We start from the raw sequence: 8,592 nt of genomic DNA, 5'->3' as shown, positions 1-8,592 counted from the left end.
AAAATTATAAACATATTAGAAAAATTAATGACTACATACAAGATCAAACACTGAAATGTAAAACATGGAATTTAAACACTCGGAGCAATGTAACATCCCAATAATGAAAAATTGCAATATTAACATATGATTTAGATTAGTAAATCTAGTAAGAATTACGAGGCCCGGGATGTTGCAGATGCAACGTAAAATATCGCAATTCATTATGCATTTTCAAGTTCCCACGATAGGTCACCGCCCTCGTACGGGAAATAAGCGAAAGCAAGAAATTGTCTAAGAGAGGTGCAAGAAGCACAAAGTCAAGACCAAACCTACCCTAACTCACGCCTCGTAAACGAGAAGTAAACATGCCACACCGCCAGATCTGGCTGACGCATATAGAATCAGTACGCATTTACTTTCCACTTTCTTCGCTCCACGGTGAACCATATGCAGCCCTGCAATGCGTGCAGCGCTGCGGTGTATTAGACGCTCGATGCCAAGGCAGTCCGCGTGCTATGTGAATGGAATGGTAATGAATCGGTCGCATGGAGCTCGGTGCGCCCGGCAATGCGAGCCTGGCGCAAAGGTAATAAAATCTGGTTCCCTAAAAAGATGCGTAACAACGCCAAGATAAACGAATTATCGTAATAGAACCAGTCTTGGGAAGGATAGTTGAAGCATTAATAGAAAGCAATGAAATCGTCCCAAGGGACAATCTTGCGTTCGGCATCCTTCCAAAAAACACAAAGGGCAATAAAACCGAGCTAGCGACGGTTCCACCGCAGAGAGCAAAATCAATGGAAAAATGCACTTAGGCCTAGATAGGCAGCGATGCATGCGTACGCATCCAAGCTATAGGCTAGATCTGGGGAGCGGGCCAATGTAAACAGGAAGCCTGGTGCGGATTGATTTAAAGTAATTTACATGCACCAGCGAGGCGCGAGAACTTGGGTCATAAAAGTTAAAAATGAAAACGTTCCCCTACTAGGATGCGTGACCAAGGGAAATCTAGAATTAGGAAGAAAGTGCGTCTAGAACCCCTGTGCGGGAAGATAGACGCACATGCGTACGTGGGCACCGACGCCCAAAACTTAGGTCTAAGGGACGCTATAAAAGCGTTTTGATACAACCAAAATATATTCAGTTTTCACTATCCTATCCAAGTGTACGGACTTGTCGCCAGGTCCACCCTTACTCCTACATATCACCTCAATAACACTCTTCGCCTCCAGCCTATCAAACTCTCTCGCGGTAATCCGTTTCCAATAAGAGTTTCCTCGGAATCGACGCTACTGCCCCCATCTGAGCTGGGCAAGTACCGGCCGAGCACCTTTATTGGTCGGAACCCGTTTCAGAGTTTGGGCACTCCCCGACTAGGCTGATCAGGTTTACCGCTGGTGTATCTGTTGGAATCGCGCTACTGCCCCCATCTGAGCTGGGCAGCTACCGTCCAACCATATCCCAACCGTAGAGCACTCAGCCAAGTCCTAAGGAATCCTGTTCGAAAGTAGGCGAATCTCGCTTCAAGTGGTATCGGTTCCTGCTGTTGGAACGACGAGCTCGAAGCCAGTCGAAACCTACCAATTCGATTAGGATCCTCCGTGAGGCATTCGAACCCCTTCCTCCGGTCTGGTCTGTGAATAACCGCACGCCGAAAGTTCGCCGCGTGATCCTTCGCGGATTGCGAGTTCCTCTCGAAAAATAATAATAAAGGACGAAGCCCCTTCGGCTTCGTCTGATGAACGTGACACGCGCGTCGCGAACACTGTATCTCCAGTTCTTCGGTTAGTTGATGAGTTTAGATCTTAGGTGACGGTTTTTGCTGTTTTCCCTTCTCTCAGTTCAAGGTCATCAATGACCACTGCCGGACGTTTTGTGAGGTGTTGTTGTTGTTGTGCTACTATCTGCACGTGATCACTTGGCTGCCATTGTGACTTACTTACTTCTGCTGGAGATCCTTCCTCAATTGATGATGCTTGTATTTGTGACTTGCTGTTTGTGCTGATGGTTGCTGTGTTTGAAGCAATATATACGTACGAGACGACCAAATGTTCTTCTTGTTGTGCCCTATTTTCAGCACAACCACGCATCATAATTCCTCAATGGCGACATGTCTGGACCTGATTGTCATAGGTGCAATATATACTGTACGTGCGGATACATATGTACGACGGGATCGTTCGGCGTAATTGCATCCTGACGATCTTCACCCCGCTTGGTGTGTTCGGAAACCTTGAAGATTTGCACATTTCATCCTTGATGTTAAGTACATTGCCGAATCTTTGCATGTGTTGTGCTATCCATTCTTGTGGCATCCGACGTGGAAGATGATGCAGCTTAACATCGATGCCACCATCTTCAACGAAGAGCCGTATTTTGTATGGCTTCTTTTCGCAAACCAACTCTCACCTGCCGTCGAATTTTTCGATTACCTCCTGAACCTTGTGATGTGTGAGAAGTTCGATGTACACCTTCCCTTCGGTCAAATCGATCTGGATGGCTTGCACGTCACTCGGTGTTAGATGTAGTTGATCCGCAATGAAATCATAGATGAGTGGATACTTTAAGTTGCGGATTCCACCAATATCCATGAATACGGTATGTAACCTTAGCGAATCCATGGTTACTGAGGGGAGCTTATACCAGGTATTAAGCTTTTAGACCCCTGAAGTGACGGTTTCTTGTACTTCACGATTTATTAGAGAGCTAAATGACTTCGACCTAAACTGGTTGACGTCGACTCGAATACTTCGCTTCACAAAATATTACAAGCAGCGCATGGTATACTCAAAAAGAATATCTCATAAATTAGTAATAAAAGTAAATCAATCAATAAAAACGATGCAAGGCAACAATTATATTTGTGTATAATTTACTGCTGTTCATTATTATTGAGATGGCGTTGCAGAGAAGTAGCTGAACTGTTGAAATCAAATCGGCTGGCTATATAATTGAACCGAAGTGGCAACCCTTCTTTCTTCGATTTTTTTTTCTCTGATGGTTAAAATCAACAAATTTTCCGTCCAAAACTTTTTAAAAGATTTGTACTACTACTCGCAAAGCTCCAATTTTAGACGAACAACATTCAATTTGGAAGTATGAGTCGTTGGAACTAGACGTTTTCAGATGTATCACAATGAATCGCGAGAATTGGCAGCAGGACGATTCCAATCAAATTTCTTTCCACCTGCATCGTCCAACTCCCACAATAGAAACATGAATGTTTTAGCTGGTCAGTGCACAAGGTTGTCAATTCATTACCAACAACTTTAATCCACCTCCAATCTGATGATATAATTTAGCTTCTTTCCTATGTAATTTGGGTTGATAGCATCCTGCACTATTTAATTCGCCGGATGTAGCTCATTTCACTTGTATGCGTCTAATTTACTAAACGCAAAACACTTCAGCTAGCCTTATTCATTTAGTTTCGTTTGACTGTGAGTCCCAACCTAAATTCCATTGCAAAGACAATTGCATTCTGTACCGAAAAATACATCGAAATCATAATTGGAAGCTGCTCTAACGAATACAATTAAAGCACATTCAATTGCCGTTATCATCGATGACTTTAATATTTGCTTAGATCTCGAAGTGATAGTACCTTCATCACTTCGAGATCTAAGCAAATATTAAAGTCACTCACGACCACAAGCCGTTCATTCCTCTGCTTCGCCATCTAATGCTCGTTCCCCGTTACCACCACCATAATCACTCCGAAACTTTAATATCTCATTATTGCGCTTTCATTCCATCGTGAGCCACCACAAACTCAGATATAAAGCATAACGAGTGCAACCGAGAAGCGAGACGAGCCGAGCCAAGCCCGAGACTCAAGAGTGAAAACACAAAAAAGTAGTCGACAAACAGCGAGTGAAAAAAAAATGCTAGTAGCAGTGGCGTTTCCCTATCGATTTTCCATCCGCCCTTGGGGGCCATCTCTGTAAGGCTGTGTTTATGTACTCCCCCGCACTCGCTTGTTCATCAGCCCCGTGGGGGGGGGGTCGTCAACATCATCAACAATCAACAACATTGTTGTGTGCTGTGAGTGTGTATGGTCTACTCAATGTAGGACGGCGAAGACGGCGACTCTGCATGAAGAAAGAAGGAGGCTCCGTTTTCAGGGTTGCTATGACACGGACGCGGATAAAAAATCCATAAACTTGCGGAGCAGAACATCACTTTTTGTGTTCATTGCTAGTTGCAGTCGTTGTTATTTATCACTGAAGAAGGATCTCCGTTCGTCTGCGGAAAAAAAGATGGCGTACCTTATCTTCTGTGGTTCCAGATTGAAAAGTTTATCTTTGAGTGGTGTTCGTCGTCGTGTAGGTATTGATTGACACACAAGAAGAAGTGTCAGCTGCTGTTGTGTGAGGATACGCTGACGGAAGGTGTTACCTTCGAGCCCGTTGATTGGGCCAGGTTTCGGAGAATCACCTTCGTGTTTTGCCGACGGGGTCCGTGTAGATTTTTTTCCCTACTGGCAAAGTAAGCTCTTCCTTCCTACGGATCTGCAGTGCGCCCGTTAATGAAATAGACTCCACCTTTCTTTTGCCGTGTGCGCGCGAATCAACGGTGAGCTGCCAGTACATAACCGTGGGCACCCCCTGAGCGGCCCTGGTTGGCTCCCGTGTTGGGCTCTACCTAGCCAGTGAGGTAGAAGCAGGTAGCAAAAGCTCACTTTCTCTCGCTACACACCGCGACGCTACAACCTGAGAAGACGAGTACAACCGACGCAAACCGACGCAGTGGCTAGCAGGAGTGAGTGAGAGATAGAGAGCATAAGAGAACATATAAAAAGGATATTATCTTAAAGTTTACATAGTCAGGAGAGCGCCGTGTGCCTGCAGGAATCGACCTACACAGCTATACCCAACCCCCTCAGCACAGTCCCAACAGGTCGACTGCTCAGAAGCTTTGGCTTAGCCGAAGTTTGTACATAGATCTCAACTCTCGTCACGCTCGCCAAGGTGTGTACCCGCAGAAAGAAGGTGAGCACACCAACACCTTGACAGCTCACAAGGGGAAAATTTAAATATCGCTCTTCTTTCGACAGAAAGAAGAAAAAAACATGATCCTCCTAACGGTGAAGACCCACATCGCACCATCCGGAAACATCTTCAACTCCGAGCCCCGTCAACAGTTCGCACTTTAAGATGCCCTCATGGCAAAATATCGATCCGGAATCGGTTATTGAAAAGTAAAATTAAAGGAAAACACAAGCAATTTTCGCCGACGTTGGCACTTTTTGTTGCAGCTGCCCTTCACGGTTTCGTAGCTCTCTCGTGTCTATGTACACCGGGCACATACTCTCCGAGCATACGTCTGCAATCGGAGTTCTAATTATAAACGCGGTTGTAAATCGATCCCACCGCCCTCGCTCTCTTTCTGAACATCTCAAGTCGTAGCAAAACCGCACAAGAAACACTCAGCCGGAACTCAGCCCGGTGACGCTCGAGTGACGCTTGAAGTTCATCCCGGCCACTCTCACTTGCTTCGGCACGTGAGAGAGCGCACCACTTTCGTTTGAAGTCACGTGGATTCCGGCTCGTCTGAGTCTGCGCCGAATGTCCGTGCCGTGTGCCCATCCCTCAACCCCCTCGGGTTTCGCGCGTTCCGTTGTGAGTGTGTGCTAGGAAATCGTTGAAAGTCATGCATCAAAAAAGAGTCCTTTTTCTGCGTGCCGGATCGCACTTGAGCAGAGGCCGGTTTGGTACGTGTCCTCGTCGAAAAGACAACGGCGAGGAGCGAAGAATTCAGTCAGTGGAGCAACCACCGACGGTATTCCCCATCCAGACTCCTATTCGGGGAAAAGATTTATTGTCTATCCAGTCGCCAGGGTAGTGGAACTGCTACGTAGTTTTTTTTATTTTCCGCCCCCGAGGGAGAGAGTGTGTGTAGTGCGTAAAGTCTATCTTCCAGGCTATGACGGAGGAGTCAAAGCGCCAGATGGTACTGCTGTTGCTGTTGCCATCGTTGTTGTTGTTGTTATTGCTGCTGCTGCTGGAGACTTTTGTCTCTATCGATTTTGGAAGAGATTTTAGTGTGGCAAATGGACCACCGCCATGAAAGCATTTCCACTAGAGTGGGCGGATGTCGTTGGGGAAAAGGGCACTGCTATGGATCGCTCTCGAAAAGGTCAAGGACATGGTGGAGTACTTTTACCGAAATGACTGTGGTGTTTAATGTTTATAATCGTTCGGAGAATTGAAGCTTTCAGGTTTGGGCATAGGACTGCTAAAAGTGGAGGTATAGTTATGATATTTGTTTGCATTATAGTCAATCTGAAGTGGTTAGTTTGTAGTCATTTTACCGTAAACGATATGGCACGTCATTACATCTTTGTGGTGAAATTTGTAAGTTCGTATGGCTAAGTATTTAACAAAGGATTCCGAGCATCTTGAGCAAGGGGAGACCAATTGATCTAGATAAGAGTTCTTCAGTTTATCCAGCAAAACCGAAACCCTTGGCAGCTATCAACGATACCAGGAGATACCAAAACCAATTATTTTAAATTTGCGAGCAGGTGGCCAATATCTGTCTGAATTATTGCCCAAAATTATCAACCGTAGCCGATACATCACTTTCAGTGAATTAGTGGTGTAGACCTATTAACTAATCCTCCATTTGATCTAAGTTGCGATGTCAAGTTTGCCATATGTCTTGATTCAGCTGCACAAGTCAAACTTTAAAAACATGATTTTGATAACTAGAGTAATACAGCAATAGCTTTACCAATTATCGTCAAAGGGGAAAGTCCTTTAGCGCTAATTTTTATCATGAGCATGCCTGTTTCAGCGCATCGGTTAGCCATATTTGCATCGTTCGAATAAACGAATCATTATAGACAACAGCAAATCGAGTGCGAACACATGATCTCCTACTAATAAAACATATCGAACCACTTACCACATGTCGCAACTTGCAACTCGATATGTATTACCGATCAGATCTTTTAGATCAGTTGCTTTCATAAGGGAAAGAAGTTAAGTGACCTTCGATACATTTTGCATTTCTGTAGATAAAACTGCGGCAAACTGATTTTTTTTCCAGGGCAGAAAATCCATCCGTATTTGATAATATTGTGATCCTTTGAGCTAAAGTTTCTTGAAGATACCCTAACAATTCACGTTCTTAAGTTATTCGCCCTTTTGAGATAGTGGGGCTGGTAATTAAATTGGGATTTTATTCACCATGTTGGCCTTTTATTGCCTATTTATTTATTTATTTATGTTATGGTCAACAGGTAAAATATTCACCCCAATAACAGTATAATTATGCTAGACAAATTAACATAAAATACTCTTGAAATTGCACTTATTTCTAAAACGGGAAACAAGTCCCGGGGAAACATTGAAGTCAAATACATTGTAACATCTGTTAAAGATGCGACACATCCTTCGCATGGGCTCATTCCATCCGTAGTCGGTTCGTGAGAGGCGGTTGTTCAGGAAAGCATGCGATCGTAGATTACGGCGCACTGTGGTTTAAAAGTGCAAATTCGTAAACTTAATTGTTTTCTGAGATGTACGTACGTTTTAGCATTAAGGTGTCTTGAGAAAATTTTCATAGTTCTGGATTCCGCACCTTTTGGAATGTTCACTTTAATTTTTCTTAAGGTGCAACTGCACTTCAAAAAACTAACTTTTTTATATTAACAGATATCGAGATGATTTCTTCTACAAAGTTGTAGGGCTTTCAATTTCAAGAAACTTTGCTGAAGACATCAAGTTGCCATGACTTCATTGTATGAAGATATAAGAGATTATTTGCCAGTTGCACCTTAAAACCAGTTGTTTGAGTTTTCTATGTCTTATTCACGTTGTATCTCTTTGGTGTATTCTGCAAAGTTTTAGATAATATTTAAACACACAACTTTTCTCAAAACACCAAAGTGCTATGATTTGATTGGCGAGAGATACAGTGATTTTTAAGCAAAAAATCACCCTTTTTCAAAAAGCTATAACTAAGCTGGCTGCAAATTGCCGCACTTGCAACAAGTTTCATTTGAAAGCTCAGAATTTGTACTTGAAATGTTGTAAAGATCATTAGTACCCGTTAGTATCCTGGAAACTGTGGTGGATTTTAGTAAACAAAGATTTAAGATTTTTGTATGGGGCTATTCAAGTAAAAACGATATTTTGCTATCTAACAATGGTCTCGATTTTTTTTGTTTAATTTCTAGTTTGTTTTTTATTATTCTAAAGTAACTTAACCCTTAAATTCATAGTGTTGCCATTTGGCAACATACCTATGTTGGTCTTTAAACATGGTGAAACAACATTTTAATAGTAAGAACAATATATACCACAAGAAAAAAAAATCACCACAAAATAAAAAATCATGCATTTAAGGGTTAAAAGTAAAATAACATGTATGATTAATCAAAACATAACACCGAATTTAAAAGTGATGTTTTTAATACAAAAAGATTTTGACATCCTCTCTTACACAATGGACCCTCTGATATCGAGCTAGGGAGATTCGACTGTAATTTGTTTTTAAGGAGGAAAAATGATCAAAGCAAACTATATATTTTATTTGAAGAAAAAAAAAATAGTTTGTCGGCTGCTGTCGTAAGACCTGTTACTGCATTTCAAGTACCAAGAG

Source organism: Ochlerotatus camptorhynchus, unplaced genomic scaffold (assembly GCF_037179485.1).
Source record: "Ochlerotatus camptorhynchus isolate MF236.1 unplaced genomic scaffold, CSIRO-AGI_Acam_v1.1 ptg000345l, whole genome shotgun sequence".
In the NCBI taxonomy this organism is placed as follows: domain Eukaryota; kingdom Metazoa; phylum Arthropoda; class Insecta; order Diptera; family Culicidae; genus Ochlerotatus; species Ochlerotatus camptorhynchus.
Note: the sequence above shows the minus strand (reverse complement) of the source record.